Source organism: Acomys minous (assembly GCF_964271855.1).
Source record: "Acomys minous genome assembly, chromosome: 5".
Taxonomy (NCBI): Eukaryota; Metazoa; Chordata; class Mammalia; order Rodentia; family Muridae; genus Acomys; species Acomys minous.
The window spans coordinates 4,465,054-4,476,482 of NC_140494.1; the positions used below are offsets into that span (position 1 = coordinate 4,465,054).

General features: G+C 39.6%; 1 long non-coding RNA gene across 1 annotated transcript in view; it reads left to right on the forward strand.

Moving 5' to 3' along the window:
* LOC311597638 overlaps nucleotides 1-433 on the forward strand; it is a 21,828-nt gene extending 21,395 nt beyond the window's left edge. Inside the window, exon 4 of the long non-coding RNA XR_014779293.1 lies at nucleotides 1-433. This exon is cut by the window's left edge and continues 11 nt beyond it. This is a non-coding gene — a long non-coding RNA (uncharacterized lncRNA).
* The last annotated feature ends 10,996 nt before the right edge of the window (nucleotides 434-11,429 follow it).

The following is an 11,429-nucleotide window of genomic DNA, read 5'->3' on the forward strand; positions in this document are numbered from 1 at the left end:
AAGCACCCAACCTTGAGGGTACCCAGAAGAATATATGTGTTTGAGAGTAAAGAATTTAGCAAACAGACATTATCAGCTAAGAGAGGCTTGAACCAATCCTTCACTAAAAAGCTTAATAAATTCAGTATATTTTACAGTGATGATAAAATCCATAAGTGGAGCTGTCAAATCATAACCCCAAGTAGATGCACCAGTGATCTGGTCTTCAGGTCCTTTAAGGTGAGCTTGTTGTGAATAAGGGTTTTCAGAATTTAAGGCCTGTGACTACCTCATCTTGATTACTCAGAGGACACTGACACCTGCATTTACAGGAAACATTAAAAATTAAAAACAAACAAACAAATAGACAACATGAATACCAAGGGAGGGAGAAAAATAACCGTGGCAGCTGACAGGAGTGAAAACCCAAAGCCATGGAGCCTCCTGAGCCTGGAAGAGGAAAGGACTGCTTTTCCTGGAGATCTGGTAACATGGCATCTCCCAAGAGCAGGAATGTGGTACTAAGCCTCTCAGACAAGACTACAGATGTCAGATGCCTTCTTTTCCTAATAAAAATAAAAAACTGAAAAAAATCTATTCTAAAAATCTTCTAATGTCACTATCGATTTTTGCTTCAGTGTATATTCCTTGCTTTTCAGGCCCTCTCCCAATACAAATCAAAATCCCTCTCCAATGGACACATCTATTTTTTTCACTTCCTTATCTCTTTTTCATAACTGTGACAAATCTTGTGTCTCTAGGAAGCTGTGTAGTTTTTAACTGACTTTACATTTTTCCCTGTTCTGATCTATAAAAAATTAACTGTAGAGGTTAATAGCCAGAAGGCCTTTTTTTTTTTTTTTTTTTTTTTTTTGCTTATTAGTGTTCTAGGGCTAGCTCACAGTAAATCCATGTTGGTTCATAGGCAGTATTTTTCTGACCTTTGAGGTGGGAAGGCTTGTGGCATTACAGTTATCTTTAACTATCACTAATCCAAACCCAAAGCCACAAAATTTAGTAGATAAAATTAAATTGGATGGAAAAGGTAGCTGACCTTTAGATAAAGTCACTCTAAAGAATTTCAGTTAGATGTGACAAAAGAAAGAAAAGTGTAAGACCTGTCCACTGGGGGAGCTGCTGACCAATGGAAAGACATTTCTTCCTCTACAGGCATTTGGCTCATTTTCAAGAGTCAAATATCACATGGTAAGCTCAGTGTGCTCTCTCTATATTTCCTGCTTTGAAAGAGGGACTTTACTATACAAGGAGAGAGAGAGGAGTAGTTGGGGAGGGAGGGAGGGAGGGAGGGAGAGAGGGAAGGAGGGAAGGAGGGAAGGAGGGATAGACACACAGAGACAGACACAGAAGCAGAGATACAGACACAGAGACACACAGACAGACACAGAGACAGAGACAAACAGAGAGGCAGACAGAGACAGAGCTACAGCCACTATAGATTTCATGTCATTCACTGGAGACATTGAAAGTGATATTCATAAAAGGCCAAGTAGTAACTATGTGAGGAGAAGTAAAAATTGTCTTTATTTTCAAAGATCTTTGGCTGTTGTACTTGCCACATTCTAGTTGAGTAATTATTCTGAATTTGCTGTATAAAAGCCATTCAGTGATCTCTTCAGAGTGAGATGACTGCTTAGTGTGTATACAGATTGAGTATTCTCATTCTTAATACTCTAATGCCACTTGTGATGAAAATGTAATTTTTTAGTTGTTGGGGGAAGTAGAAGCTGTAGCAAAAAAAACACCACTACACTGTGCTCACTGCTTCTCTTAAATTAAGTGAACTCCTATTCACTTCTCCGGTGAGTAGATTTTCACAAGCCTATACCAGCCTTCAGATGCTTGCTCCTACTTTCCTGGTATATACGCTCTGTTTTGTTATACTGTCAATCAACGGCCAGGCATAGGGAGACGGAGATGTGCGAAGTGTATTGAGTCATGTTAATTCAGGTCTTCAGAATTCGTTGCATCTCTTTCCTTTCAAACCAGTGGTCCAGATGAGCTGACCTGGCTTTGAGACCATCTCTTTTAACCTGTAGTTCGTCCCTGAAATCCCCTCCACATTCAAGTATCAGATTGACGCAGACTGAGAACAGGCTTGTTGCCTGGATTATATCGTACGTTGTGAGCCTTTGTTGTCTTTCAGTCCTGAGGATGCGCTTAAGAGAAGTTTCTAAGGTGCTTCTGTTACCAGCTTGCAATATTTACATCATTTGTTATCATCTTTCTCTAGGATGTTCTGCGTTTCAGTCCCGATACCTGTTTCTATTGCATCTATCTACCGACCTCCAACTATCACAGATGAATACGCTATTGCTTGTGTTGCTTTTAGTAACAGAAGTTGTCCAAAAATTTTTCAGAGGTATTTTGCATTTAATGTACCATAATTGAAGAACCAAGCTTGGCCTACAACTGAGGCCAGGCTCAAGGAGGGAAGACACTAGGATGCATGCCAGCAAAAGACAAGGGTTTTGAGAAGAGAACTAGGATTTTATTTTTTTCCTTTGAATCTGCAGTTATGAAGTTTGTGCTTAAAACACTTATTTCTTGCTTGGAAAATGTGTTTTGAGCATAAGGAAATGAGCAAGGAGGAGCATCTAAGTTTACCAGCCAGTGCTCACGGAAGTGCTGACAAGGGAGCATGAGCTCCCTTACATCCCTATTCCAAGTGCTTTCACCAGGAGCTGGAGGCAGAGATGAAAGAATCCCCAGGAGCTCCAGGCCCACAGAGGGTGGATATGCAGCAAGAAATAACCAGGAGATTTTTATCTCAAACCAAAAGGGTGTTCCTCTCTCTTCCTCCCTCCCTCCCTCCCTCCCTCCCTCCCTCTCTCTCTCTCTCTCTCTCTCTCTCTCTCTCTCTCTCTCTGTCTAAAAATTAAATGACTAGTCAATTTACTTTGACTTTATTTAATCTCTGTACATTTTCTATTTAAAATGCTTAAACAAATAAAGATACATCTTACTGAAGTAAAAATGCAGTTATATAATCAACCAACCAGTAAAAATTTACTTTTAGAGGAAAATATGCTAAACATTCATTGAATCACAATAAGTATACATGGGCACATGTAGCATCCTTGTTTTCATATTATGCAAATTTATTCATTCAATCACAATAAATATATATGGGCACACATAGCATCTTTGTTTTATAATATGTAAAGTTATAAGACAAATACCAATCAATATTCTCAAGTATAAAATAAATGTTTGATGTGAATACATATTCCAGATGTTCTCACATCAGTGGTGTTGCATTCTGTCTACTCATTCATTATACTGAATTTTTCTTTTTAACTCTAGACTCTTTTTGCTGTGATACCACTCAAAACATTTCCTCTGCTTCACTAGCTCCACTGTGTTTATCTTTCTATCTCTTTGAGACAGGGTCTCACACTATAGCCCAGACTGATTTCAAACACTACAAATCTGACTGTGTGACACTTCTGAGTAGTAGAACTATAGATCTGTCCCACCATGCCCAGATTAATTTCTTTCTTTATTGGCTGGTAAGCCTTTTGTATCAACACATTTTAAAATTTTAAATTTTATTTTATGCACATCCATATAAGTGTTTTGTCTGCATGTGTATGGTGCCATATGTATGCTTGGTGCCCCTAGAGGCCAAAAGGGCTCCTCAGATAGCCTGGGACTGAAGTTGCACACAGTTGTGATCTGTCACATGGGTGCTAGGATTTGAACTTTGGTCCTCTGGAAGAGCAGCTAATGCTCTTAACTTCTGATCTATCATTTCTGCCCCTTATGTTGACCTTGAATTCTCAATCTTCTGCCTTAGATGCTTGCTTTATACCTGTGAAATACTGCACTCTAATCTGTGTCTCTTTTTTTCAAGAGACATACCCATGGGTGTGGCAGATGGCTCAGTAGACAAAGGTGTTTGAAGCATGCAGGAATGTGAATGGCTATCAAAGAGTCTCTGAATCACACAACGCTGACAAGAAACACACACTCACTAAATAGTACCCTTGATAGAAAGCTAGGAAGACATGAAATCTATGCTAAACCAACCAAGATTGTGTCTGCATCTACTTGGGGCCCTACACTGAGCGTCATTTATGTGAAAAGACAAAAGAGAATTTGGGACATGACAACTTCCTTGTCCCCTAGATACAACACTCTTCACACAGAAGCCACTCATTAAAAAAAGTACAAATGCAAACCACGCCAGAGAATGGCTTTGTACATCCATTTATCTTTAAAAGAAAAAAAAAAAACTTAATACTAGTACAGCCTTGTTTGGTGCTCAAGTCAAACCTCCCAGGGAGACCCTCATTACATCCTCATTATAGATAAACTAACTATGAGAAATCCTAAGCAGACTGTGAATAGAGATAAAGGATTCATCCCCAGTATCTGGACTCAGAAAATGTGTATAAACTCATGTGAACACATATGCTGACCCTGAAAGTTGCACACGACTGAATCGTTTGTACATTTATACATTCCCCATTGGGGCAGCCATAGATGTCACCAGCAAGGCTGATGTTGCTTTTTGCATTTCTTCCCTATTAGAACTGTTTTTGTGGCTTCTGTTCTGATTTCCTTCTTTAACAATACCCAGATTACCTCTAAAAATCTAGTGAGAAGAATCTAAGTCCATCTTAAGTACATTATAAAAATAAACATGAAATTACATGCTCATAAGTGTGCATATGTGTTTATATTTGGACATGCTTACAAATGACATACACGTGTATGTATATGTAGTATGTAAATATGTATATTACTTACAGACATGTATATGGATGCTCTTGATAGAAATACAGTGTGAAGATTTCAAACTCATCAAACTGGAAAGACAAGTAAATGGCAGAGTCAACAGAGGTCAGAACACCAGTAACCTACCAAGTGCCGGTGGGAACAAAAGTGACCAACCAAGTGCCACAGGAACGAGGTAAGACTACAAAGGAGCTGGCACACTGTAATATTTGAGGGCAACTGAAACTGCATTCTGACTTTTTAAAACCACAAATTTAAACATGAGATTGGCAGCAGAAGTTAAACTAACACACAGCTCCAAAGTTCACATCTTACCAAAAACAACCCTATGCCTAACAAATCATAAAAGCTGTATTCTCAATCTAGAGACAAGATGTTGATTTTTTTAAGAGAAAAAAAAAAAACTACTGCAGATGGTGTTTGATGTTGCAATGCAGTTTCTTCAGAGATTAAATATTGATGCCCAATCAATAGACAAGGCACCTCGGGTGACAGATTAAGTGATGGTAAATTGGACTTTAGACAATAATACAAAGTCCTCTTAAAGTCCTGGTTCAGTTGCCTCTTACAATTGCATTTGTTAAAATGGTTTTCATTTTGTAGTTTAGTGAAAAATCAAATACTGGATTCAGCTTTTAGAATGCCTTTCTTAAAACAGTTGAACTTTTTCATCACTGTAGATAAGTCCATGCCCCTTTTCTCCCTCGACGCATCTGTTTTATGAGAGGGCTGCCCAGTGTGTAGCACACAGCCACCAATAGGCATATGCCAGAGATGCACAAAAGAGGCATGCCTTTGTAATTAACACTGGGGTTCTATGCCACCTCGAAATGAACACAACCCATTTAGATATAAAAGCATCTTGTACCTCTGAAAATAATCATTTTGTATATGACTCTGAAATGAAAAGTCAGTTATCTGTCATTGTATTTCTTCCAAATCCACAGGAGTCATTCTCGTGCACATGTATGTGTGGATTTTCCTTTATAAGACATGACAGAGATCCTTACTCTGTGCTGCCATTAAAATATTCACTCATCTGTGTAAAACAGAAGGATTGTGGATTATATCCTAGAGGCAAACTCAAATTGTCACTGTCATATAAGGAAAAGCTGATGTTTGGCATTGACTGCATCCAAAGGAACAAAATTTAGGACAGCAGGGGGAAAAAAACTGTTTCTGTGACCAAAAGAGGATTAACTTTATGGCTTATTTCTTGAGGAGAGTCAGTGGATGGCCTTGACATCTAGACTCTATTCGGCTAGCAAATATTTATTTTATGAAAGAAATAAACAATTGACAATTTCATTCAAAAGAAGCACAATTTTAGATTGTGTGTGAGAGGCTGTTGTATGTACAATTTTTAGTATGTCCATTCACGATATGTTGTCGGGAAGAATGTGAGGATACAAGGGATGGGATAACCATTGAGATGTAACAAGAATAAATTAACAAAATTAAAAAAGTGGAATAGTTATTAAGTGAAATACTATATATTACATTTAGTTTATGTACAATAAATAAATTAGTTTCTGTTGTTGCCAAGGAGCTGATCTGTAGGCTATATAAGAGAAAAATCTACTTTTTTATTTCTCTCATTTGCAACAGAGATGTTTCCCAGTGGGAAACTGGGACATTTGCTGGTTGGTTTTGCCATCTTGATACTAAAATAGAAATATTTGAGAAATGTGAATCTCAACTAGAAGATGCCCCCATAAAATTGTCTATAGACATTCATAGGGCATTTTCTTGATTAATGATTGATGTGGGAGGGCCCAACATACTGGGAGTGGCACTGGCCCTGGACCAGTGTTTCTAGGACTATAAGACCCCAGGCTGTACAAACCATGTGACCAGGTTCTTGTCTTACTTGAGTTCCTGCCTAACTCCCCTCAGTAATGGATTGTTTTCTGGAAGTGTAGGATGAAATAAACCCTTTCCTTTCCGAGTTGCTTTTGGCCATGATGTTTTATTACAATAGAAACCCTAAGGGAGATAGGCATAGAAGAGTGTTGGAATTATAAGGACAGCAACACTATCCTTCTCTTTCTTCAGCCTCTGACAGTAAAGCAACTATGACTCTGTTGGGTACTTTGCATAAGTGAGATCGAGTCTTGAGTTCATGGTTGGCAATGAACATGGGCATATGGAGACTCATTTGCAGATGAATCTCTTCTTTCCTTCCTTCCGTAAAATGGTCTTCTTCACTTGAAGATGAAGGATCCTGACACAGTATTTTATATGTAAATAGTTTTAGGAATGAGAAGATGACTCAGCAAATAAGGCAGCTTATGGAACAAGCGTGAGGATGTGAGTTTAGACCCAGGTTTGGTGGCACAGGTCTGTAAGCCCAGCATTGTGGGGAAGACAGAAGTACAGAGGCTTGCCATCTGCCTAGCCGCAAGTTCAGTGAGAGACCATGTCAGAAAGGAATGAGACATGTGTGTGGACACATGTGCACCCATACACACATGCGCATATAATCCCCTCAAAATGCTTTTAAACTTAAGCTTAAATTCATTCAGTGAATTCTTTTCCCTAATAGATATGGAAGAAATCTACCAGGTAAGAGGCATGGGAAGCTCTTGTTTCGGTCTTTAGGGTCAGTTTCACTGTCCGTATTTTACTCTTTTAGGTTATTGTGAAACTTGCCATGGGCCACACCTTGTTTTCTGTATTTTAAAACTATTTCTTAGGCCACAAGACCCTTAGCATTGCTCTTCAAAGTCAGCGGTGGAGTGAGAGGATGTGATCGAGACACATGGTACACTAGTGTGGCATCTCCAAAGAATTAATAAAAATCAAAATAAAAAAGGATAACTCAAAAGTTGTAACAAACAACAGTCAATTACATGGGAATATACTATGTCTTAGGACAGAAGTGAATTCCTTAAATTAAACGTAACTACTCCCCTGTGAATTCTAAAAACACATAGGCAAGCAGAACTTTATTTATTGAATATCAATAAGCTTTAGAGGCCAAACTAATTAAGAAACATTGTGAAATGCAAAGAAAGATTGTTACCAACCAATTTGACATGATCTATAGATGAGAGGATTCCCCTTTCTTATTAGTTCCCTCAACAAAATCATTTGTCTAATTGACTAAATTAACATCATAGTTTACCTGGAAACAATCCTAAAGTTCAAGAAGTCCATCTTTATCATATATCTGCTTATCTATCTGTCTGTCTGTCTATCATCTCTCTGTCTATAATCTCTGTATCTATGTATTTACTTATCTATAATCTGTGTATCTAATCATATATATAATCTGTATATCTATATAGTTATGAATCACCCATCTGGTAAACTATGACTATATCATTTATATATTTATGTTTGTATCATCTATTTATATATTTGACCTCTATTTTTGTACATATTGGTATATATCTATCTATTCATCTACCTGCCCACCTACCTCTCTGTCATCCATTTTCTATTGAAATGACCTAAAACAGAATTTTTTGTACTTTCTCATGATATGAAGTTTGCTCATATACCTATTCTAGTTTTCATTTCCATACACAGTTCAGCTCTTAAATGTTTTACTATAAAGTGGACTTTGCTCCCCTGGCAATGAGCAAAGAGACACCTCGTTGGTGGTGCTGTTCTTATATCAGACAGGGGCAGAGAAAATGGCAGTTCTTTGTTCATCCGAGTTTGATGCCTGGCATGGTGGCCAAAGCTGTCTTATGCCTAGAACTCAGAAAAATCAAATCAAACAAATCTAGGCAGCACAGCATCAGAGCAGGAAGACAGAGTCCTGAGGTCTGCCATGCCACCCACAGACCCGCCCTCCAGCATATGGCACAGGCAGGCCATAGACACCCATTTGCCACCACACCACACAGCGTGGATGGAGAATGTCACCCAGGGGCCTGCCAGCCTGCAGTAGAAACAGGAAACGAGCACAGTGTGGGTGTATGTGGTGATCAGATGGGAGAGAAAGAGAAGTGGAGCAGGGTGAATTTTATGAAGAGAGATGGAACTCGAGACTCAAGGGTGGAGAGCAGTGGCCTGTTATAAGTGGCCAGCCTTGCCTCCTCAGTCCAGGGTGAGGTCCCAGCCCTAGCTGCTGCTGAAGGCTTTGTCTGACTCCTTAGGTACACAGTGACAGGGGTTGGTGTAGGTGCCCGAGGCTCATATTACCATTAGAGAACATTGGGATGTCGTGGTCAGGCCCCAGTGTGGATGTCCAGGGACTGTACCTAACTGGCCCTGCCCCTCTCTAGATGCATGCTCTCAAGAGCAGGCGCCATCTCTCACCAGCATCTGTACTCTATAGAGTGAGCCCTGAACCTCGCTCAGACAGCACAGTGGAGCTGGCCCTAGTGGCACAGATGTGGGTGAGCTGACCCCACGGTATGAGAAGAGCAGGAGAGCTGACCCTACCTCTTGGCAGTGGAGGCATTGGGTCGCCTAGTCAGACCAGAGCTGGAGAGCTCCCCCTGGTGATGTGGATAAGGGAAAGGCAGCTCACTAACCTGATCAAGTATCACCCAAGCCGAGATCCAGGTTACTGAATTGGCCCACTCTAAAATCTATATAATCTGCGAATTGTTGGGGTGCATAAACGAGCCAGTCCTGGTACCCCAAAACTGCAGGACCTCCATGACACAGAGCGACAACAGGCTAACTGGGAGGAGTCTAGGTGAGGATCCAGTGTTGATGGTGTGACTGAAACCAGAGACCTGGAAGCCGACCAATGATTCATTGCAATGAACATTTGCAAGAGAAGATGTGTAGACAGAGAAATATACTGTGGGGAACACTGTGACATACTACAGCTTCCACAACGAGGTTTTTAATGCTTTGCTTTTGTTGTTTTTGTTGTTATTGTTGTTGTTGTTGTTGTTGGTGGTGGTGGTGGTGGTGTGTGTGTGTGTGTGTGTGTGTGTGTGTGTGTGTGTGTTATTTTGGGGGGAGGTTGCAAAGGTGAAGGATGGATGTGAGGGGGTGAGGAGATGAGTGGGACTGGGGTGCACGATGTGAAACTCACTGAGAATCAATTAAAAAGTTAAAAAAAATAGAGTAGACTTTGTGTTAGTTGATATCTACCTTAGTGTAAACTAAGGTAGATATTTTAGCATGTTCATCTCAGCTAGACTAGCTTACAGTAGACTCAGCTGTTCTGTCTGGTAGGTTAATTATATTGTGTGTTCCTAGTGTACATTATTCTTAATTGATGATGGATTCATCTCTCTATAACTACTGCACATGAAGGAGAATCTACGTATGGATGTGTCAGAGCTTCACCTAGGGAGATATCTCGCTGCTGTTTACTTAGCTGCTAGCCTGCATAGAGCCTGCTGCGCTTTGTACTGTTCTCTAGAGATTATATTTGTTGTGTTACATTATCATAAAATATAACCAGATCATAACAGCCACTGCTCTTTCATTTCCTCCATTAACGAACCATAGATTGCTTTGATAAAAACCAGAAGATATACTTTTTAACCCATAGGGTAAAATATGCTTTTGCGTAAATCTTAGGGGACTATGAAATCCATCATCAGCAAAATTAGGCTTTGTTAACTCATTGCGGGACAACTAGAGAGATTAAAGATCCTGGACTCAGACACACTGAGCTGCAAGGCACTCAAGCTGCAGACCAGGTGGCTTTCATGTTGACACCTGTGATAACCAGGGTTTTCACAATGTATCAAAGCTATGACATTGAAATGAAAAATAACATGAAACAAGAGCCCCTTTTAAGAAAAGAAGCTATTAAAATCATCTAAAACTAATAAAAGATTATTAAAGATATATGAGATGGCAAGTATTGAGAGAAATACAAAAGGAGGTAATGGGGGATGTCCAAAGACAGAGAAGAGAGAAAAAAGAGAGCAGAGAGAGGAACCTAAAGAAGAGGGCCACCTAAGACGGGTCAGTGGAGACAGGAGCTTGCCACCAAACCTGATGGCCTTTGTTCAATTCTAGGACACATATGGTGAGGGAAAATTTGACTCCCACATGTTTTCCACTGACCTTCACTTGTACATCCAGATTTGTGTATGCACTTGTACACACACACACACACACACACACACACACACACACACACAATTGCATACACACATATACATAAACACACCATATATGCAGAGACTTTAATACACAAATCAACAAATAAAGATAATTAAAGATAATTAAAAATTTAAAGTGTTGAGTCAGGGAAGCTGTGGGAAAATTGGAAAATGGAGGAAATAAGAAAAAGGGAGAGAAACTGCATGAAAAATGAAAGCCAAGGGACAGAGAGCTTCTTCCAGAAGCTTCAGGTCCTGGATTTAAATCAGTCCTGAGTTCTGTGTGTATGTATATGCATGACTACACCCATGAGTAGGTAACTGCTAACACACATGAAGAGGTGTATGCATGTGTGTACCTGCATATTTGTGCCCACATTGATGATGTGTACACGTTTGCTTGTACATGTGCTTATATGTGTGTAGCTATGTCACATAGTATGTTTTCAAACACAAAAAGATATTTATACTCCACAAGAAAAGTTTACCTAAGAGTTTTCCAATTAGGTTTTGGTATGGGCAAACTTGAAACTGCTGCCTATTTTATGTCAAACCCAACACAGCAATTGTGCAGCTCATCCTTTTCAATATACTGTAAACACCATTCTCAAGATGATCCTCACACCTACAGGTAAGTATAGGTCTCACCCCATCAAA